Genomic DNA, 24883 nt, shown 5'->3' with positions numbered 1-24883 from the left:
CAAACATTTTCTATAAATATAGTGCAACCCTGGAAGAAAGACACACATACTTTGTATAACATGACATTTGAATGCTTGATAGGAAATATAAAAAGGTATAAAAATATGAAATCCAACATTCCCTCTTTTGATCTCCCCATTTCATGGGAGATCACCCCTTTTTGGATTTGTCTATATGGAAGTGACCCAAACTTACTGCAACCCTCCAGGGGTCCTGGACCAGACCCCTGGTTCAAACCCTTCAAAACCTGTAAAAAAAAATACCAAGTGCATAAACCTTTATAAAATTATGAAAAAACTACAACACTCCTAGTAAGAGATAAGTGTCCCACACTAAAATAAGTAAAACTCCACCCTAATACCAAAATTGACCTCTTTTTAAACCACCTTTATAATACCTCGTGGGATTTTAGAATGATGACATGCCCAATTGAATGGAGTAAAATTTTGAATAGTTAAGAGTTTCCAATTGAATCCACGACCCTTCTCTGGTTATTTTTCAGAATGACTGAAAGGAAAAACTAGACACTCATATTAAACAGGAAAAGCCAACACCCTCAATTTAAACAGTACTATCTAGCAGGTCTTCGGTTCTTGAGCTTGCGGTGGGAGGCCTTGTTCATCCACAAGGGTCCTTTGGTGCTCGGCGGGATTCGGCCCGCGGAGATATCTTCATGTAAAGTCCTCAGAACCTTATCAGTCTGATTAAACATTCTAAATGACGTGTGTGTATTGGGACAAAACTAAAATCAGTTTGACGCGTCTTCTGTTCTTCACGGTCAGGGCTGGTAATCTTCGTCCTTACCCGATCCACCTGACTGACCGACTTCAGGCAGAGCGGAGACTCCTTCTCCAACGCTTGCTACTGCCTTTTTCCAACCAGAACAAAGGGGCAAAGAATGAGCTCCCACGAAGGTCCTGTCACCTCCTCCAGGTGTAGTGGGGAGCTGATGTTCCAGCAGATCAGCCTCAATCAGGTCCAGCAATCGATTCCGCTCCTCTCCAGGGGTGCACTGGTTGTGGTCGTAACAGGTGTCACTCTCATTCTGGAGACTGATGGCGTGTGATGTTCTCTCCACCACCTGGTGGCGTCCTGTCCCTCTTTTCAGCAGGACCCAGTCCGATGTGAGTCTGTCTCCTCAGTCAGAGATTCTCCCTCCTGGTGAGAAAAGCTGGACACCAAAGCTTGCGAATTGTTAAACACCCTGCATGGCCTTTTGATTATTTTATCTGTGGGATCCATGACCCATTTGTGGGCCTGGAAAAATTACTGGTTACTTCCTAGTGAGTAAAATTTGTTTCTTAATTATGGGACACCCTGATGGTCATTATTGCTACTGCTAGTGTGAACTCTTACACTGTAATGTTATAATAAAACAGAACTTGAAAAACTGAAATAAAATGCTATTCTTACATTCATCTATACACTTGAAACTGAAATGAGGTACATACTGGACTTCTCCAGGGATACCTGTGTTCTCTCGTCTCTTCTTTCATCCTTCAAAGCCTTTGCAGTCAACAGGTCTACCTACAATTAGTAAAGTTAAAACATGCACAACAACACCCTGCAATAAGCAATCCCCCACGCCGGCCTCCCTTCTTCTGGAGCCTGTGGAAGTAACTTCATTAAATCGCTTGCGCACAACATCAAAGTACAATATAACCTTACAAGTTTTAAAACAACTGACATACAACACTGTGAGAGAAAAAATAATTTAATCTTCCATCCAGGTACCTGTCTGTGCTAGAGAAGGGAAGAAGAGCAAGGAAGAAAAAGAGAGAGTAAGAGGAAAAAATAAGAGAGAGAGAGAACGAGAAAAATGTGGTTAAAATACTTTGTTCATGACACCTTTTATTAGCCCAATTAAACTATAAGTCCAGTCCAGTCCAGTCAAGTCAATTGTGTTTAAAATTATCGAACCACCCCATTTCCCCTTAACCTTTGCTCAAATCCACTTCAGGCTAGGGGCGTCCCCCTTTTCTGGAATCTGTACACATTACAACAAAGAAAGAAAAAAAAATACTGTTGTTAAACCGATATATACAATATACAAGTGCAATGTCGTTTTGTAGGCTTCTGATTTATTCCACTTTTCAAATGTCAATGTGATTATCCTAAATGATCCTTTAAATGCTTCAGACTTACTACTTTTTTTTAAATTATAAAACCCTAATAAGTTATTTTTGTATATTTTGTAATGATCTAATCATTGTATGAACTGTTCCCTGCTAAGAGCAGCCTTCACCTACCCCCCCACCCCCTTTGAAACAGTTTTCTGTTTCAAATATGAAGTATTACCCTCCGTAAACCACTAACACCCAGTTTGAGTATTAGTTTCAGAACTATAAAATATGGTGTAGTTTTAATCTTTCCACTACTGTTATTCAACCCAGGTTCTGCAAACAAATAGCCAAATACAACCCAAGCTCTCCTATAATTTAGCAAAGAGTTAACCATTAAATAAATTTCATCCCTTGTATCAAACTAGACCCACCAAATGAGCTCCTTCAAGGCAAAGACAATCATTTAGTATTATTCTAGAAAACATTAGTGAACTTCATCCAAATCAGGTCTCAGGTACAGGTTTCTCTTGAATGAGACATCCTGACCTGTATAAACGGAAAGTTAAAAATCAATATTTTGCTCAGGGGTGTGGAGCATTAGAGGTAATAAAACAATTTTCATCTCAGAGCAGTTGGAGAAGGGCAAATCATCTAGCACTCCCACATTAGTACTTCTGTGTCATGTTGTGTCACCTGTCTTAAAATGAGTCTATGTGAGTGATTATTATCAAAGCCAACTGTAGTTTTGATCACGACACCAAGGCGCCTAGATGACCATCACAGACCAAATGTGGGGTTGACACCTCCGTCAGGCTGCAGTTGATGTTAGTGACCTTAGACAGATTGACCACCAGCTCTTCTTTCAGTCTTCAGTTTGTCTCCCTCGGTCTGGAGACCAGTTCAGCTTTGTGCAGCAGTACATATCTCAGCATACAGCAAGACTTGACTGGATATTCTCGCTGTGGACAAACTCCAGGACCCCCTCTGGACAGTTAATTCAGTTTGCTGTTGGACTGTTAGATCTTTGAAAAGTCACGTTACTTGGCTGACAAGTTCTTTGTTGTTGTGTCAGTGGTGCTTGACTGACAACGTCTTTGAACCGTCTCATTGGTCAGTTTCACAGACCCAACTTCAGCGCCCACCCAAACACCTCTGGTTCTGATCCGGCACCCAGCACTAGAGAGTCCTGATCAAAACTCAGATGGATGCTGTATGCATGTAAATGCTAACTTCTGTGTTTTGTGGGCCTAGCCAGACTCATCTTCCCAATCCACAGGTCTGTCCTCTCAGGCCGCTGAGAAGGAAAAATAAACAATCCAATTATTAAAATCTGATTCAACATTCATCTGTTATCCATATTAATCATCTGTTAGCAAGTTCTACTCTGGAACTGCAGCGTTTACCTTCAACGGAGTCCTTCCGGTGTCCTGGATTGTACAATAGATGTGTTAAACGCTCAATTACATAAGAGTGAAAACTTCCATTAAACACTGTACAATCTAAGTCTTTACCCCTACTGCATAAGATATTCCCTTCAAAACAATGTCTTCCATCTCGTAGAATATGTGTTTTGACTCACCACCTGACAGTGAAGTCCACTCTCAGGTCCACATTATCCATTTAGACCTTGTAAAGGTTTAGGCAGCATGATAATATGTAATCACTTCTTGTTATATAACAAATCTGCAAATCATTTCATCTCATACTATGCTGTTTCACTGTATCACAAACAAAATACTTGTAATTCAACTCAATTAAGACTATGTGTACCCTTCAAGACATCACAGAGTCCATTGTCACTGCACAAAAACGTCTACATGCACCTTTGTTCACAAAGTACAACTTCTTAAACTCACCATGTACACATCTCTGTTGTCCTTTTGCACTCCTAGGACCTGTGTGAAATCTCAAGTCATAAAGTTAAAGTCATGTCATTTACCCACTAGAATTGTTGTTGTCCCATAATTAACCTAGTTCCGGCAGCTCTTAGAAGGAAACAGCTCCTAAACGCTAAACATTTTAAATATGTGATAAACTCATTTGGACTGATTAATTTAACCCAAGTATTTCAATTTGAGTTTAGTTAAGACTGATTAATTTAATCTAAGTATTTTAATCTGAGTTTAGTTAAGACTGATTAATTTAATCCAAGTATTTCAACTCGAGTTTAATTTCCTAATTTATTTGACCTAAGCATTTCAATTTGAGTTTAGTTAAGAGTTTCTTTGACCAGAATAAAATTTTTCTTCGTTTTACGAGTGTCAAGGATTTTGGTTATTACTTATTTTTTATTCTGTCGTTTTTTAGTTGAACATAAAACCTGATTTTATTGTCAATTCCAAGAAGTAATTTAGGCTAATTTGTTTACAATGTGTCATCCAGAAATGTTTAAACTTAATTTGACCTATTTATGATGTTTATTCGTTTTATTTTGTCCTGCTTCCTTCGGCTTTACCCTTTTCAGAAGTCACCACAACGAATCATTCCTCTTAGGCCTTCATCAGACCTACGCCTCACTTCCTCCAAGACCACCCCTACTCCATTTCTCTTTCTATCCACACCCTGATAAACCAGTTTGAACCCATCACGACTGCTGTGAGCCTTGCTGCTCTTCCACCTGGTCTCTTTGACACTTCAACCATCTATCTTCCTTCTCTGCATCATGTCACCAGCTCTCTGTCAGCAGCTCTTCACCTTCGGCTGTATGTTCAATACGTTTGTTATCAATTCACCTCTGTCCCTCGTCCGCTCAGTGAGTGGCTGTCCATCTGTTTTGGCTGTCTGACATCTACCTCTTCCCACACAGTGAGATGTTCCAACCTTACCCCCAGCTGACTCACTCTAACTCCATCTCCTGGTTAATTACAGCTCGGACACGTGATGTCCCCTCTGGCCTTGAGATTCAAACCCTTGCTGCATATCAACTGTTCCCGAGGTCACTGCCTCCTTCCTCACCGTCAACTCTGATTGTACAGCTTATCCCCGTTTATGTCTGGCAACAGACAGCTGTGGTGTAATCAACTGCGTGCTCGTATTATCCAACACCGCCGCCTCTCTCCTACTGGTTTTGTTTTAAACGATGCATTACCTTTCCCCTAGTTTAAACGATGTATGAAGTTCCTCTCCCAACGTTCAGTGACTGAAAATGGCGTTCTGATCTCCTCCTGCCAAGATCACCCCTGTTGATGTACCACCTCCAAGCACCTCCTCCCTCTTTTAAGCTGTATTCAGCTTACTCCAACGTTTTTTACTTCTACTGACGTATTTCTGTTAATTTCTGAACATCAAGCTCCTGTCAGCTAATGTATGGAAGATTCAGATATTCCTGCTAACATCACAGATACAATATAGCTGTTTCATGCCAATATCAGCCAATTCCACCTTTATTTTAAATTAATCCAACTTTTACAGCCTAATTCAGGAACACCAAGCCCTACCCCCTTACTTTTGGTATTTTAAGTTTATTTCTGCTTGTTTTAGCTATTGGTCTGCTGGTCTTTAGTTAATTGCCTCTTTTCTTTTTGATACTTCCCATAAATTGAGCATTTTGTCTCTGATATTGATCCTGTAGATTTTCCACAGGCTTCACATGTTCCACATTTATGAGTGACTTGTGAACTGATGGATCTTCTGAGAAGCTGTCTCCTGTAGGCCCAGACCTCCTGTTAGCTTAGCCATAAACTGAAAAGTACATGCAGCTGTTGTGAACTTGTTTACGGAACTTTTTGGGTTAATTTGGCAGTGAATACATGCCGTGATTGAGACGTACGTTTTGTTTGCCTGCCGTAGATTTTAGAGTCTGATTGTGTCTGAACACCAACAGAAAAACCTGTACCTCCATTAGTTTTGCTTTACAAAAACTATCTTCCTTCATATGATAATGTTGATCTATTCAGTGGCCTAATAAGCAGTAAATACACTTGCGATTAATCCGAGGTATACTTTTGTCTGCGTGACACAGGTTAACCGTCAAGAGACACGTTGTAAAATGGTTCGGACACAGACCAGGAGCAGATCCACAGCTGGTTCCGATCTTAAAAAATCCGAAGTGCTACGGAAATTTCTGAAGAGTTACGAAACTTTTAACTTGCTCAACATGCATCAAAAGTTTTAATGTGAATGGATTAAAACTTACTCGTGCGTCTGTTTGTTACTACATTGCTGCTTTGGGGAACAAAGAACTGATTTCTTTTGTAGTGAACTAGGCCTCCGACCAAAACCTGTCTCTGAAGACCTTCATGGGACAGGAACTGTTATTTCATTGATTTGAATCCAGAAATACAAATTAGCTCATCCAGAGACTGTCTAATTGTATCCTGAATTAATCAATTGAAAGAACACTCTTCTTTTTATATTATCATTACTATTTTACAATATCTTGATAATCAAAAGTGTGTTTAGTTCATATAATTTCTAATGTTGAAAGTAAACCACTCATTTAAATCAATTGTGAAACAGTATTAATGATTTTTTAAACCTAATTTAAATTAGAAATCAAGTTAAATGTCTATTTACAAAGTAATTATGCATTTTGATCTTCTGTCTGAATGAGAAGTCAGTGATGTCGGTCAAAAGTCAGAGACAGTCAGAGAACGAGTTATTAGAACGAACTGTATTGTTTTTAAACCTAGCAGACGGTAAATAACTGCCAGTGGCATCTGCATTCCTCTCACTTCTTCAAAACATTTCTCTGTCTGTACTAAACATTCCTAAACATTCCTGAACCCTCTCTTGACTTTTAATAACCCTCTGACATCACTAGAACCACCCCCTGTTGGTTGTTTCAACCAATCAGGAAGTACTAAGTGACCGGAAGTGAAAACTCTTTAAAGTCCACACTTCCAGGAACTATTCCGTCTTTGACCGGGTCTTCTGAGTCTTCTGAGTCTTGGATCAGTCTTGGACCAGTCTTTCATGGAGTCTTCTCGACTCTTCAGTCTTTGATCTGAGTCAAACTCAGTCTTTGATAGAGTCTTCTCAAGCCTTCTGGAGTATTCCACTTCTGAGTGGGATCTCTGACGGAGTCACGGCGCCTCGCTGTGAACTCACTCGGGCATAACGCCTGCAACTTCGAAGGAAGCTTGTTTGTTTGACGGAGTAAACCACACAACTTCTGACAATGACCAGCCGCTTTAACCGGAGACGCTGGAAAGGTAGCGTGCATAGGGACATCTATACCCGAGCTGATCCTCATCTGCCAAGGTAAAGAGACGTCACGAGTGTCGCGCACCGAGTGTACCTGGGGTTTGAGCTGGTGTTGAAAGAAGCGTGCTAATTCTGGTCAACAAACATACATCTCTCCTCCATCCATCTTCATCTTCCTCTAAATCTCTCCTCTTGTAAATCTTTCCACCAGTAAATCAATCTAGATGCCTTCAGAAATGTTCTGTTGTCTTGTTAGTAAAGTGTGCCAAGTTTTTATTAATCAGAACCAGTTCAGCGAATCAAGTGTACAATGTTTTGATGTTAAGTTTTGATTCTGTTAAATAAATGACCGCATTTATTCTGATGGGTCAAAGAAAAATAACGTCTCATGTCACTGATTAAACAATGAACACAGTTAGCTCGGTCACATGGCATTAATTTAACTCGAAAAAGAAAGAACCGGTTGTATTTAAATAATTAATTAGTAGTGAAGGTACAGCAAAGCTGTCCATTGACATACTACACTTTCATATTTGGTTCTGTTTGTGTGAAACCGGACTGAGTTTAAACTGTTAGCTTTCAGGCTACAAATGCTAATGTCTTCTTCTTGGGTCGTACCTAACTCTAAACGGTAGAGCGCTAGATCTGACCTAGTGGAAAAAATAGGTACTGCACCTGCAGTTGGACATCAGAGAATAATATCTTGTTTTAATGCTGAGACATTAAAATTTCATGATAAACAGTACTTTAAACATAATAATTGTTAAATTATTTTGTTTTTCTACTTTTGATTAGTATTAAGTGAAAACCAAAGGGTTACTTGAACAAACTTTTCACTGTCATTAATTCTCACAATGGCTGAGGAGCAAGAAATGGACTGCACGATGAAATATGAGCAACTCACAGACTCTGAACCAAGTAGAGGCTGACAGATGAACTAACAGCCACCACAACAGAGAAAAATCCAAAAGATAAGAAGCTCACATACATTTTAGGTAAATTAGATGTGCTCCTAGCAGAACGCTTATGTGTCACAGATGATAAGTTATGGAGTGTTGAACAAAATATAGATAATCTAGAGGGGAATCTTCAGGAGGTAAGTAGATAAAATTACCAGTTCAAGGAGGTTCAATGAAAGGTAAGTGAGAGCAAGGCTCCACAACTTTGCTCCAGGGCAACTTACAAAAGTCCAGGTAAAATGGAGCAAGAGAGGGAGGATGGACCCCCAGACTCTGCGCCTAACTCTGACAGAAATGTGCCCCCTGTTCGGAGCTCTAGACAGTCCACTGGACAATACCTCCGCAATACTGACTCAAAGAAGGTCAGACACACACTTCATGACTCAGAGTCTGACTCTGACATTGATGCTAAAGCACCCCCTATCCAAGGTTACAGGACTACTAAACTTCCACACTTCCAGAGGGCTGAGTCTAGAAAGCACAGCAGATCTGCAGTCATAGACTGTGAGTACGACTCTGAATCTGACACTGACTCAGACAGACGCTACCCCAGGACTGAATCAAAATGCAGAAGCAAACTTACGCGTGATGATCTATGTAAAATAGCAAAAACATTCAACGTTTTGAACCGTTGGCTGGAGGAGCCAACAATGTTGGTATGTACCTCCAAGAAGTAGAGGTACACCTCAAAAAGTCCCCAGGTGTGACAGATAGTGATAGATAGTGATAAGCTCAACATGATCTACATGATGTCTGACTGACATGTCAAGCGGTTTCTTAAACATTTGCCTGACATGGTTAAAGAGGACTTCTCTCTCCTCAGTCAGGCGATGATGGAGGAGTATGAGAGCCATGCGAGTCAGTCTGGCCCAGGTACCGCGATGAATGTAAAAGAGGGTAAGTATGAAGCCCCACACTTGTATTACCATCGCCTCGTTCGTGCATTTTATGGGCCGCATGATGAACCGGGGATTGAAGAGGACCCGTTCTTTAAAAAAGTGTTTATCCAGAACCTCCACACCTCAATCAGTGGTCAACTGGGTATCCTTGTGGATCCAAAGATACCAATACTCAGCTTGCGAGTATTGGTATCAGCGAGACTTTAAAAGGCAGAAACAGCAATTCACAAGTTCTGCCTGACCCAAACAGTGGCCTTGATGGTGGACTTATCTCAATTCCTCCTGGCATGTTTAGGAAAAACAAAGATGCTTTGTCTGTCTCCTCACCCCTCCCTTCCCCAAGGCCATGGACATGTGACGGAACCTCAACTAAGCTGATGAGAAATAACAACTCTTATCTGGACAATGGCTGAGAGGAGGGGCTCTGGACTATGCTACGACCTTCCCTTAAAATTCAATGTCTTTGCCGGCCTATATGTATCATGTATCATGTCTATTTATGTGCTATGCTGTGGTAGGTTTTTGATGCCTCAAATTGTGCCCTGTCTAGGACAAGGTGTGAAAGATCTTTTTTTATACCGTCTCTCCTCACATTTTCTTCCCTTTTCTCATCTAAGTAAAAATATTATTCTGATGAAGAATAAGAAGGTTGTGCTAATTAGCAGCAGCTTCATGCACTACGTCCATCTTTCGGACAACTGTACCTACATGTTCTCGTTGTATCTCGGTGCAATGATAATAAAGCTTATTCTGATTCTGATTCTTTCTGATGACGTCAGGACTTCCTTCATCCTGGTTCTTCCTCGAGATATGAGGATTCACTGAGAATACTCCACCATCTTCATGCCACGGTGCCAACTGGTGGCACCTACCACAGGATACCTTCTGACACCTGCTTGGATCGCTAAGGTGTCAACTACCTGTTTGCTTTGCTGACAGGGCCTTTGTTTGGTTTCACTTTGGATCGAGTGCTTCCACTTTAAATCTATTGCTCTGCCTGCTGGATTCTTGTTTGCCCTCAGTGCTACTAAGGATGGCACATAATTTTGACTGGTTGGAACTTCTCCAAAGACTAATCATTTTCTTTGGAATATAATTATTTTTCCTCACTGACCTAGGAGGGTGTCATCGGACACCTCTTAACTTTGTTTTTCAAGATTAGTCTACAATGATTACCAAGGTGCCAAGGCTGACCCCCATCAAAGTTTCTTCTGATGGCTCATGGATTTGGTTTGTAGTGACTCGGTAACCATCTGGACTGGCCTTGAGTCCCTAGTGGGGGAATATGTAGCATGAAGCTGCACTGCTCTAACTATGACCCCTGACCCTTATCCATCTTTCAAACTCATCATGAATGGTGGTCCTTAAAGTTTCCTCTGATTTCAATAATGTCTGATGTTTTTCTAAACATTTCTCGTCCTTGGACACACAGTCAGCTAAAGTCTGACAAATGTTTACCTTATTTTTCATATGTTTTTAAGAAAGAAAAACAAATATTAATGGAATTTGTTTTATTTGATTAACAAGTGTGAACATGAATAAATTTGATTGTTGTTTTCAATCATTATAATGAAATCATGTGAAATATTATAATGTGTTTAACACATTTCTTTATTCTGTTTTTCAGAAAGTGGTTGTTCCTTCAGAGACACCTGTCATGAGTAGTCTTTGAGCTGGAAGCTGTTTTCTTCAGAGGGGAAGTCACAATGTTCCTGAGTAGTCAAAACAATCTTCTCAGAGCTGTTGTTTTGCACAAAGTCGCTTTGTGTGAAAGGGCAGTTCACCTTAGACCCCTGAACTAAGGGGTTCGTCTTTGGACCTGATCCTAGAGATCGTGCCAAGGTCCACTCGTTCAACTCCTGAGCAGATAAACATGACTCTCAAATTACAATTGTTAGGGTTTAACTAACTGCAGAAGATGAAGCCTTTTCTCACTGCAAGACTTACGTTCTTGGCTTGAAGTCCAAACTAGCAGAAGGTGCCGATGGATGGTGCACCTTCTCATCAGCTGTTGCCCTCACAGACCCCTGAAGCAATCACAGTGATGGTCAGCTACCTTGGGCAGTTCCCGGCGAGTCCTCCTCATGGTGTATCCTGGTCTGATCCACCAGAGAACCCCAGATAGGCAAGTGACCTGGTGCCTTCAACACTGACCTGGTAAGGAGCAGAAACCTGGTGACAATGATTCCTTGGTCTGGTTATGCTATTTTAGCTGATGCAACTTGGTAAAGCATTTCCTGGCTTGCAGTGATGATAATTGACTTTATCTGATAAGATTAAATAACTACTTGATGTTCTTCAACTTAATGATTCTTTCACATTTGCCTTATGGAGCTACTGTCATGTTGTTCCATCTATTAATGTCCATCCTTCCAAGAACCTTAAGACAAATGTCCTCAGAGACACCACGTCTACCCTACCCCCTCCATTCCTGCTAATCTGGGACAGATACTGGCATCCTGCTCTGACACAGGAAGTTTCTTTGTTAACCTTTTGTGTGTGTGTTAAAATCTACAGTTGGGACCACCCTGACATGTTGCATGATTCTGGACCCCCTTCTGTGTAATTCATCTTCTATGTTGAGTCACCAGACTTTGAGACTCCTGAAGAAGAGTCTTCATCAAAGAGCTTCACTTGGCCTTATCAACAGAGACTGGTCGCCATGACTATAAGCTAAACCCCCCAGTTTAAGTTCTGATTCAAGGAAACCCATTTTGTTTGTATCAGCATGGTTTCACACATCCTTAACAAAGGGTCATTGTATTATCTTCTCTGAAGAACTTTGAGAAGGGAGATTTTAATTACATTAATTATACAGTGGGATACTGCTGTAGTAAAAGTGGGGGACAGCTTAACTGTGGACACACGGGCCACTGAATGTAGTAGTATGTCAACGGACAGCTTTGCTGTACCTTCACTACTAATTAATTATTTACAACAGGTTATTTCTTTTTTTAGTTAAATTAATGCCATGTGACTGAGATAACTGTGAGTATTGTTTAATCAGTGACATGAGACGTTATTTTCTTTGACCCATCAGAATAAATGCGGTCATTTATTTAACAGAATCAAAATTTAACATCAAAACATTGTACACTTGATTCGCTGATCTGGTTCTGATTAATAAAAACTTGGCACGCTTTACTAGCAAGACAACCGAAAATTTCTGAAGGCATCTAGATTGATTTACTGGCGGAAAGATTTACAAGAGGAGTTATTTAGAGGAAGATGGATGAAGGAAAGATGTAGGTTTTTGTTGACCAGAATTAGCACGCTTCTTTCAACACCAGCTCAAATCTCCGGTACACTTAGCGCGCAACGACTTGTTACCTTCGCAGAAGATGAATCAGCTCCGGTACCGGGTCCATTTCAATGCTACCTTTCCAGCGTCTCCGGTTACAGCGGCTGGTCATTGTCAGAAGTCGTGTGGTTTACTCCGGTTAACAGAACTAACTCCCTTCGAGGTTGCAGGCGTTACGCCCGGGTGAGTTCACAGCAAGGCGCTGTGACTCCATCAGAGATTCCACTCAGAAGTGGAATACTCCCAGAAGACTCCATGAAAACTCCGGTCAAAGAGTGAAGAGTCGAGAAGACTGAGTTTCATCCAAGACTCGAGAAGACTGACTAGTTCCAGGAAGTGCTGACTTGTAAAGAGTCTTCACTTCCAGTCACTTAGTACTTCCTGATTGGTTGAAACAACCAACAGGGGGTGGTTCTAGTGATGTCAGAGGGTTATTAAAAGTCAAGAGAGGGTTCAGGAATGTTTAGGAATGTTTAGTACAGACAGAGAAATGTTTTGAAGAAGTGAGAGGAACGCAGATGCCAGTGGCAGTTATTTAACGTCTGCTAGGTTTAAAAACAATACAGTTCGTTCAAATAACTCGTTCTCTGACTGTCTCTGACTTTTGACCGACATCACTGACTTCTCATTCAGACAGAAGATCAAAATGTATAATTACTTTGTAAATAGACATTTAACTTGATTTCTAATTTCTAATGAGGTTTTCAAAATCATTAATATTGTTTCACAGTTGATTTAAATGAGTGGTTTACTTTCAACATTAGAAATGATATGAACTAAACACACTTTTAATTACCAAGATATTGTAAAATAGTAATGATAATATAAAAAGAAGAGTGTTCTTTCAACTGATTAATTCAGGATACAATTAGACAGACTCTGGATGAGCTAATTTGTATTTCTGGATTCAAATCAATGAAATAACAGTTCCTGTCCCATGAAGGTCTTCAGAGACAGGTTTTGGTCGGAGGCCTAGTTCACTACAGTCCCCCCTTTGGAAATCATCGCCTGTCCATGGGGATGAATTCCAACATGAACTTACGCCTCCGAATGTCCTTGATCTTGATGTAATCCAGCAAGAGGAAAACAAAAGTCAAAGAAGGTAATCCCACAACGGTTTAGGTAATTCCATTATGTTGTTGGTAATTCCATTATGTTGTTGGTAATTCCATTATAGCAATGCTTTAACCCCTTGGAAACAAAGTCTGTAATCCATTGGAAAATGTCATATAATCCACAACGATAAATCCACAACGATTGGAGGTGTTGATTGATCAGCATGCAGAGGGGTTCCCTCAATTGAACTGCAGAGGCGACCACTGGATGGAGATTGGAGACCCACGTTGGAGTTGTAGGTCCCTTCAGCGAAGTTTGCTGCTAGTGGTTCCCAGTGGTTGCCATTCTGGTTCTATGTGTTATGCATTATGTGGTTTTAGTTGGGCTTATGAGTGGGATTTTACATAAGACCTTAACCTATATGCACCTGGTTTGTAAGCTATCATGGTTTAGATCAGTTATAGTTACCAGTTAAAGGGTGGGTCATGCTGAAAAATTATATATATAGGGATTTATACCTATATACGGGCATTCCAAACTATTTTTCCATTCCTAACTTAGTTTAAGTTAGATTTACATGGCAAAATATAGTTTGGTTCAATTGTCTGTTGTCCCTTTTAGACGAACGACTTGAGGTTTGGTTTTTGGTTTCCCCCTAAATGATTTGGAGTCTATGCGAAACTCAACTGAAGGATTAGCTAACCCCCCCCCCCCCCCCCCCTCCGAATAGGATTGTTCGAGTAGGTTCGGCTTGAGCGTCGTGAGACCAATGTAGGTTATGGTACTTAAGGTAGCATTAATCTACATTGACTCCTCAAAGATTGAATTTTAACAAATAAACTGCATGTTGGCATAGTTAAAGTCCTCTTGGTCTCTAACTAAAGTACACACAAAATTCATCCTTGCTGGGGGTGTTCATAATCAATACCAAAAACCAATTAAACAATGTCTCAACATCGACAAAAGTAGTGATTAAGCAACCAGAAAAACAAAGTTTCAACATCGACAAAAGTAGTGATTAAGCAACTAGAAAACAACGTTTCACTACGTCACTCACTCTGATTGTCAGATTCGATCACGCTGATCTGTCTGGGTGTTTTTCCGCTTGGATCTCATATGCGACGATTTACGTCGGCAAGTTGTCTTGTGTAACGATCTAGTTGGGCCTGAAGGGAGAGATTGTGGCGGATTTGGAACACATTCATTCCTATCATCAGGAGGAATAATGACGTGACTAGAACCGAGGTTAACGTGTTGGCCCTGGACCACGCGTAGGCGAGAGATTGATATAGATGCGAGGGTCCTGAGGACCTGGTCTATTGGTTCGATCTCTACGACCTTAGTTCCTTATAATCGAATTTGCTCGATGGTGTCCGGGTCTATCACTAGGCTCATGTTTGTGAGGTACCCAGGTTCTTCTAGAGCCGTTTCCCATTGTTCCGGGTGGAGGTGATAGAACGTCAAGTCACCAGTGTGTATGGTTATTCCCTGAGGGACATTGATCCACATTGTCTTGTCCGGTAAGACCAAGGGTCTGTTGGCCTCGGCGTGTTCATAGGCCATAATCGCCTTCCGTTGGGGAGTGTTAACCATCCACCATGAACCGACTCTTTCCGCTTGAGTGGCTGTTACTTCCCTTTGCGGTGTTATGGTCATTGCACATTTTGAATCTCTCGAAATGGGTGTAATACTGCAAATGCCTGCGGCATTTTGCCAGATGAAGGGCTTGCTCGGACACAGATAATGTATCTCATGAGTGGGAGTACACATCTGGAGATTTGGAGCTAAATAGACAGTGGGGTTACTATCGTGATAAGCAACCACCTGAGGGGTGTTGACTTTGACGTGGTTATCACCGTGCCAATTTCCAACATTAACGACATCCTTGAGTCTGTAGATGCCATTTGCAGGGATGATCGGTAGATTGATAATGAACGCAACTTCACGCGCTTTGTACCTGACGTGAATTGGGATCGCGCTACCGAGAGCATAAGCCAGGTGAGCCTGGCTTGGCCTTACTTTTTCGTTTGTGGCGGAACTAAGGATGTCACTCACCATCTGTAGGGAGACGAGATAGGGTGGGATCCTGCCGGTGGCTAAAGTATCAACCGACGAGCTGATGTCTCTGAGCGTATCCATGAGGATCCTATCTATCAGGTGTACGACGGCGAAGTCCATTTCTACGTCACGTTTTAGCTCACTAACGATATTCGCAAGGGCCTTCATTTCTTGCGTGTGGGTATTCAATACTAAGATAGTATCTTTTACCGTTTTGGTCACCTGTGTGAATTGTGTTTGCTGTTAATCCATCTGTGTTTTAATCCATGGGATCTCCGTCTCGATTTCATTCACATGTTGTTTTAAGGATGTTATACTGACGGTGTTGACTGCTGATAAGCCTAGGTTAAACAAGGATCCAAGAGAGGAAGCAGCAAGAAGAAGCCCTGCAATTCTACGCTTCTGACGATTATGGGTTCCACTCACTTCCTCTTGGGTGAGAGTGAACTTATGTAACTGCTTCAAAATGTGTTAGATTTCCTCATTTGCATTTTGGATTGGTAATGTATACCATAGTTTGTTGAACCATTCGTCTTTGATGTCAATGTGCTGTTTGATAACAGTGTAGGGGTCGAAACGGACGAAAACTTTCTGTGTGTGAAGACGACAGTTCGTGATGAGCAGTCCGGGTTGGTCCCTAAGAATGATACCGGAGGTGGGCCCAAAGGTCACCACCTCGGCTTGCCCTCCTTGGATGGTTCCCGAAGGGTGAGGATTAACAGAAGTGGTCCAACCCAGTCGATCTGGAGGTCGGACCATGGGAATGCAATGCCTCTACTTTGCAGTGGTGCTCTGTGGAGTGGTCTGGATGGCTGAAACTGGCCACAGACCAGGCACCCTTTTATGGAGTTCTTGACATCCTTTTTCATTCCAGGCCAATAAGCAACTTGTTTTAATGCTTTCAGCGTGACGTTATCTCCCTTGTGTCCTACGGATGGGAGGTCATGCGCATGAACTAACATCACCCCCCTGTGGTCATGGGGGACCACGAACACGGGTGAGGACATCGGTCCATGAGCAAAAGTTAGGATGCCCTTGATTAGTTTTAGCTGTTTGCGCAGCTGAAAGAGGACTTTAGGGTCTGGATTGGAATACAGGTCGGCTTTAGACAGAGTGTTATTCTCTGGGTCAGTCAAGTACAGCATCATCAAATTTATCGCAGGATCCGACTTCTGAAGTTGGATGATGTCTGGGTCAGTCAGCACGGGTTGTACAGAGACTGTGTTGTCAGCCGGCTTGGCTGCAGTCTGTGCACATGTGACTGCCGTTACCTCGGCTGTAGGTTGTACTGACAGAGTTGCGAGCAGCCAGGAGGGGTCAAAAGACCCCGGAGGGCCGTCCTCGGCTCTGTCCTTGATAGCTGATTTATCTGTCCGCAGCGACAGTACAGCATCTTTGGTGTGGGATCCTTGGATCTCTACACCTTTAACTACCAATGGTAGGTAGTATCCGGTGGGCTCTGACTGTCTCAGCTTGCAGAGGAGGCTTTCTTGTTCAGTCAGAGTTGGGTTCACCGGTTGGGTCTCTTTGGTTTCACATACATTTGAAGGCTTACTTACCGGGACTGTGTTCTCTGCTGAGAGGTCCTCGGTGCCTTCTGCGGTGCCTGCTGTTGGGCAGTCTGTGACTGTCTCAGGAGGCATGAGTATTGGCAGAGTTTTGCTCACTCTGACCCATATTGTCTGTTCACCATAATCTATAATCGCGTCAAAGCGATTTTTAAAATCCTGGCCGATCAAAAATGGGAATGAGTCAACCATAGACACATATACCAGATGGTATATTGTCATCTCGCCAACCTGCATGTGAACCATAGCTATAGCTGTTAGGGTTGTCCTCGTCTCTGCGAGGCCCTGCAGTCCTATAGCATATTCTATGAAAGGTATTTACCTGTGAACACCGTTAGCGGCGGTCCTGAGCTCCTCGAACAGTTTGGCTGACATAATAGTTATGTCGGCTCCACCATCCAGTAGGGCTTCATGTGTGAGGACTCCTTCAAGTGTGATCGACAGGTAAGCTTTTTTAGCGACCCCCTTTCTGATCAGGTTACACAGGAACCTTGTAGGTTTTGGCCCACGTTTCTTCTTACGTTTACTTTTGCCTGAGTAATACTGGTTTTTCCGAACCGTTGGTGCAGTTGCTGCTGCTCCTGGGAGTTCAGCTTTTGACGGGCCTCCGTCATTGATGTATGAGATCACCCGCCCACTGTGTGTTGAGGGGCTCTCATTGTTTGTAACAACAAGGTCCTGGTAGCTGTCTGTGACAGCGGCAACGTTGTTGTTTGTGTCACCCTGATTTAACTGAACCGTTAGCACAGCTGTTGCTGTTTCTGAGGTTCCAGATTGTGACGGGTCACCGTCGGTGACGTGTGATTGTACCCCTCCTTTTTAGGTGAGGGCCTGTCAGAGTTTACAACAACAACGTCATGGTGACTGTCTGTGACAGCAGTAACGGGGTTGTCTGTGTGCTCTGACTTATCAGCACTGATATTGCCACACAACGTGTCAGGTTGTTTGTCTGTGGCAACACCTTTCAACATTTCCAAGAACCAACGCACACTCTCTGTCTCGTCTGAGCTCAGAGGTCTGGGGCTCTCTTTCTGGACCCGCTACTGTTTCTTTTTCGTCTCTGGCTGTTCAGGCCAATGTGGTGGGGGAGCAGGTCCCCTCCTCTGGGGTTCCCAGTAGGATCCCTGGTTGTATGGGTCACCTTTGGTGCCATACTTTTTACCCTTAGGGCGTGCGCCCCCCTTCTGGCACATTTGTACACCCTCTGGTTTCTTGGGAAACCATTTAGGATCTTGTCTGGACCAGGGGGCACTCACCTGTTGTGTTTTGGCCTCTGGGAACCTCGTTTCCTCTCGCCTTTTTTGGTAGGGGGAGCTGAAACTCTCATCCCTTCCAATTCTAATGACTGGGCAGGGATCCTCTCACCTGGGAACACCTCAATGGGTGTTTTGGCCTGTGAACATGCTTCAAAGACAAAAAAATTTTATCTCACTGATGGATTTCTCTTTGAAATTATCCATCATTTGCACTGACATCCTTATGTCAGGGTGGAGATTTTTGCTGAAAACGAACTTTCATTTAGCCTTTATTTATACAGGTTAGTCTCATTGAGCCACGAGAACTCATTTTCAAGAGAGACCTGTTTAGGGAGCACATGAACTTAAACGCTTCCTCCTCCTCCATGGCGGTTTCGTTCCTGTAACCAAAATAAGCCTGCAAAATCTTGGAATAATATGCCCTGGGGTGCTCATTCTTACCTTGCATGAACTTGTTGGTGGCTGGATAACTGCCAGGTCTCACGTAAGGGGTATACTCTTTCATAAGAGCAGCACATAACAGGCGGTAATCGTTTCTTGTGGCATCAGGTTGACGCTCTATGAAGGAAAACACCGTCCTGGCTGAAGTGAGCCTGATTAAACCTACTTTATCCTCAACTGTAGCATTGGGATAGCTTCTTAATTGGAAGTCAAGGTCGTTCAGATAGGCCTTAGTGTCGGTTGAACCCAATGCCCCTGGTTCAAAGCGTTGGACAAACTGCGATTTTATGCAAATCTGCTATGGAGAGCGGAGGCTGAGTGATTGGTGTTGTTGGAACAAAAATAGCACGTGGAGGTGAGTCACTAGACTCACATGGAGGTGGCAGAAGGGGATTATGTGTAAGAGGTACAGCAAAATCCTTCTGAGGAGTTGGTGGTTGACCTGGACTCTGACCCAGTTCGTCTTTGAGTTCCAGACATCCTTGCCCCACATCAGAAATTTCCTTTGTTGCTGTGGCTAATTAACCTCACAGGTTTTTAAGCGTTCACATGATGTATGACACTCACTTTGTAAACGCACGCCTTGTTGGACTAACGCCGCTTTTTCCAATCTGCACTCGTCCAGAGTTTTTGATGTGAGCTGCACCTGTTGGCGCAGATTATCATAGTCTGAACACAGTGTTTCGTACTTAATCCCTCCTTCACGTAGCTTCACCTCATATGAGTCTGCTTGTAACGACAGCTGAGCTTGTGAGAGCTCTTCACGTTTCAATTTATTTTCCAAGGTCTCCTTATCAAATTTAAACTGTACCACGAGTGCTGCCACAAGGTCCGCTGTCTCGTGCATCAACCTTACCATACACTTCTACTATAAGAAAGCCCTCTGATTGGTTAAAAGTTAAGGGGCCCGTCTTCCTGGTGCCAGGTATACTGAAAACCGAGGGAGTTGTGAGACTACAGCCAATGAGGAAAGTTGGCTTTGGATCATCAACTGAGCTGAACAGATGGAATGAGTGGTTGTGGAGAGTTAATGAGACTCTCTGAGAAACAACAGCCATATGAGGGAAGACGTGTCCACTTGAGAGATGGTGGACATCCTGAAAAATCTCAAACACCCTGGAGCTAAAGGTAAGAGCTGAACAAACTGCAGCCCTGAGAAACGATATCCTTGGGACAGCGGGCCACCGGCTTCCTTCATGCATCCGCTGTTATAATGAGAGATGAACATCTTCCTTCTGATGAGAGGACCACGTAACAATGCCAACTAAGTTTGTTTAAATAATTTAATTCATGAATCTGAGATAAACGTACCTAAATTTTAACATTAAGTGCTAGACCTTTGTCCAAATTGAATCAAATTTCCTTCTCAAAGTCCTCACATTTATGCCATTTACTTTCTAAAGTAATATTATTGGTTCATATTCATATTCAACATTTGCCATAATTTCCATGTCATAATTCAAACTGAAAATAAACGTTACAGAACTGTACTTAAATTACGGATTCTTCGTGTTTTCTTCGAGGGACAGGAATTAAGTTCGCTACAAGAAATCATGGTTTATATATGTTTGAGGTGAGGCCAGTCCAGAGTAAAACCTGTTAAAGGGTACGGGTTTGACCGGATCAGAAGTCCAATATTCTGTACATATGTTCCCGTACACATCCCAATGGTACGTTCATGAACCACTGCATCGACCTTTCCTCTCAAGCCTCGTTAAAGAAACAAAGAGTCACTAATCTGGGAGTGATAATGGACCATTCCTTGAAACTTAACAGTCACGTAAACATGATTGTTAAATCCTGTTTTTTTCAGCTGAGGCGACTGTCTAAGCTGAAGCCCATAGTGTCCAAAAAGAGTCTTGAGACAGTGATCCATGCATTCATAACATCCAGGCTTGATTACTGCAATGTGCTTCTGTTTGGAATCAGTCAGTCCTCCATTGCAGGTCTACAACTGGTCCAAAATGCTGCAGCCCGATTTTTAACTAGTACAGGCCATAGAGAGAACATTACACCAGTTCTGGCCTCTCTGCACTGGCTACCCATTTACCTTTCAAAATACTCATATATGTTTTTAAATCACTGAACAGTTCTGCCCCATCTTATCTTACTGATCTTCTGCAGCCATATGTCCCACCTCGCTCTCTGAGGTCAGCAGACCAGATGCTTCTTTCAGTTCCAGGACCCTGTCATAAGGTCAGAGGTGACAAGGCTTTCTCTGTTGCAGGTCCAAGACTGTGGAATGAGTTGCCACTGCATGTCAGGCAGGCTCTCACACTCACAGTCTTTAAGTCTCGCTTGAAAACCCACTTTTATTCCCTTGCCTTTGACACTGTGTAATTTGTTTTGATCCTGTCTGTATTCTACAGTGTTGACCATTGTAAAGACAAACAAAAGTCTCATCTCCTTTTCCCTTGCCCGGATCATTTGCTCGGAAGGAACACACTTTTATATCAGAGTTAAACAACATCTTTATTTTTACAGACATCAAAATGCGTGAACAAGAGAGAATTGTATAAATATTTAAAATTTACCTGACATCGAGGGGCCCTCTGTACAATTCTGACATGTGTCCAGTCTGTTTCCACATTTATAGACTGTTTCCTCCACCCTTTGACACTTCCTGTTTTCAATTCCTGTCCAATAAACACCTCACAGACTCTCTCTTGTCCCTGTCCAATCAATTAGGCACACATTAGCTGGCATCTTTTTCCACTGAGTACATGACACATAATCACCACCAAGCCACACATAATCTCACAAAGGCTTTGAAAATCTTGATTATTCTCTTGGTAACTTAGCACATTATCAGGTTTTTAAATTGCTCCACTAAGAGCCAGGATCCCTCTGACCTATTAAGTTACTCTTTTACTCATTATTAATTATTTTATGATCCCCACAAACACTCAAATGATGTGAACTATAATTTAACTTCAGTTACCTGAACAAGAACCTTTTTGATGTTTTGTTTCTCATTAAAGGCCTCTTTAGAAATAAGTAACTATTTTCCTACTGACTTCAGAAAGTGTCATGGTTTGATTTTAAAATTAGCAGTCCTTGAAAAGATATTATTTATTGGCTTATGGTCTGGTTTACACCTCTAACAGAAATTCTAGCCATCTTTATATGATCTATTTTCCATAATTCATAATTAAACCTTATATTCACCAATCCATATTATGTTATTTTCCACCATTTATCATCAGAAGTTATTTTATTCCCAACACCATTTAGTTATTATCTGCTGCTATCTGTATCTATATTTTTATTTTATGTTTTCCTGTTCGCTGTGCTTGTTTGTTTCTATTTTACAGCACTTTGGTTGGCCTTGTTGCTGTTTTAAGTACTTTATAAATAAATTGGTTTGGTATGGTATGGACTCACCAAACTACACTTAAACCATTGGAAAGTCTCCACAATCGGGCCTTTAGGGTTTTATACCAAAAGCCAATCAGATTTCATCATTGTAATATTTTAGCTAAGTTCAGTATTCAAGAATTTTCCAATTTTATAAATTACATTTTTTTATAATTGATCTTCAAATGCTTAAATGAACTTGCACCCAAACCATTAAGCAATGGTATACATAAACTGCAGGGCTACAGCAGATCTACCAGAGCGACTTTAAATGGCGACTGGAAGGTTCCTTTTCGTAGAACGACTTTTGATCAAAGTGCTTTCTCTGTGAGATGATCCACAATTTGGAACTCATTCCCTGTCAATTTAAAGTCTGTAACCAGATTCAATATGTTTAAAAAACAAGCGCTCACTGTAAATGGTAAATGGACTGTACTTATATATCGCCTTTCCATCTTATTTCAAGATACTCAAAGCACTTTACACTACAATTTGTGTCCTCATTTACCCATTCATACAGCTCTCTATTAGAGCTCTACAAAGATAATTGAACAAATCATTCTAAAGAGACTAATCAGTGCTTTATCACATTCATACACTGATGGGACACACATCAAAGGCTATGAGGGGTTCAGTGTCTTGCCCAAGGACACTTCAACAAGTGACTGCTGGTGGATTCGAACCCCCAACTCTCGCATTGGAGGACGACTGCTCTAACCACTCAGCCACAGCCGCCCCTGTGTGAAAAACAGCATTACGTTCATGCTTAATGTTATTTATTGTCATGTTTTAATCAATTTGTTTCATGTGTATGACTCATCTACTTTAGAAAAATCATTTAATTTTGAGATATGATCTTTCATTTTGTCTAAACAAATTTGCTTCACCTCTGCTGCACTTCTGTATAACAGAGCACACAACAGCACCTGCTTCATTGACCCTACGGGGCAGCACTGCCCCCTATCGGTGCGGCATGGTATATTCTGCCTTACCTCTTGTGTTTTTCAGTGTGCATTATGACAGATTAGAAAGCAGAAATATGTCACATTCATTCAATAAATTATACTGTAGAACATCAACATGTGCAACACGTGTAATCAAACATGTATATTGGCAATATAAAGCAAGACAACAATAGGCATGTTCCAACCACCTACTATATTGTATATGACACAGCGCCACCATAGGAGAACCAGAGCACTGCACTGCCTCACCCCACATTGTTTGAACAGGCAATGCATAAAGTCTGCGATTTTGACCACTGAAGTGTTGAAATAATTTATAAAACACTTTTATAGAACAGTCAAGCGGTCAAATGTACTTGTATTTTCTCTGATCATTGTCTGTATTTTACTTGTCATGATGACGGGTGAGGCTCTGCCTCACTTGCTTCCTCTGACTGCACGTCTCTGATAGAGAGGAACAGTGGTTTGAGAGAGGAGTGAAGGAAGCCATCTTTGTGAAGAGAACTCGCCCATCGTTAAACACACTGCTCTTACAATGCTGTTATTGCTAGTATCACCCAGCCCTCTGTGAATAACAATCAGCCATGAGGGCACTAACAACCAATTGTTAGACTGATGGTTCTCCCTTTTGCACATGAACAACTAGTTATGTCTGTCAGTAACAAACTGGTTGATCCACTGTAAGAAGGTGCTATTTATTAGACTGATTTTGTTGCAGCTCCTCAGACTGAAGAAGTTTTTGGGATAACAGACAACGTTTCAGCAAGTTTTTAATTTGTTTAAATTGTATTTATTTATTTATTTTAATCCATCCGGAGGGTCTGACTTAACTTCTTCAGATGTTTCTACCTGGATTATTGAGCATGCATCAGGATATTCTCAACTAAAAGTTTACATTCACAAAATTATTATATACGAGGACAACATAATGGACATTTTTCATACGTGAGCATTTTTTCACTCAATATGTAGGACCATCATGGCATTTCTGGTGAAAATCAAAACGCACCATAATGAAAAGGTGTATAAAGCACAAACCCAGTCAAATTGGAGACTGGAATTGTTGGCAATTACATAAAGGCATCTGCTGAAAACCAAAACTGCTGATTTACAGTCTGACTTGTTTTCAGCAGCCACAGGTTTCTGGTTATTCAAATAACTGCTGCCTCACCTATCAGAGCATTTAGCAGAGATGTTCATGTGTTTCAGCTATCCAACCTGGACAGTGTGAGCTCCATGCTGCAGATGGCAGGTCGAGAGCTGCTGATGCTGTTGGCTGAAAAACTGTCTCAGACTGAGGTGGCAGCATATAGCCAGAGAGCTGACATGGAGGAGGACCGGACCCACTACATTGTTGCTGCGGAGAAACTCCTCACACAGCTCAGGTAAGAGGAATCCATCTCTACAAGAGCACAACATACTGAAGAAAATGTGCACAATGATTTTCTCTTTAATGCTTTGCAATATGACAGTCAGAAACATGAGTGTTAAATGTTATCAAGCACACCTCCCCACCATCACCAAGGAATCTCTAAAAAAGTTGAGTCTGTTCCTCTGGACATTCAAAAAACAAACAAACAAACAACAACAAAAAGAAACGTTTCGTCTTTCATCCGAAAGACTTCCTCAGTCTGAGGTGCTGTTTTCAGCTCAGTCTCTTAAATAGCACCTTCTCAGAGTGGATCAACCAGTTTTGCTGCTGACAACCAAAACCAGCTGATCACATGCTCAAGAAGGACCATCAGCCTAACAATGGATCATTAGCACCTGATGGCTGTTTACTACTCACAGAGGGCTGAGTGATACTAGCAATC

The sequence above is a fragment of the Nematolebias whitei genome, chromosome 9, assembly GCF_014905685.2.
Source record: "Nematolebias whitei isolate Nwh7 chromosome 9, NemWhi1, whole genome shotgun sequence".
Taxonomy (NCBI): domain Eukaryota; kingdom Metazoa; phylum Chordata; class Actinopteri; order Cyprinodontiformes; family Rivulidae; genus Nematolebias; species Nematolebias whitei.
The sequence above is the reverse complement of the archived record's forward strand: the minus strand, read 5'-3'. Positions refer to the sequence as shown.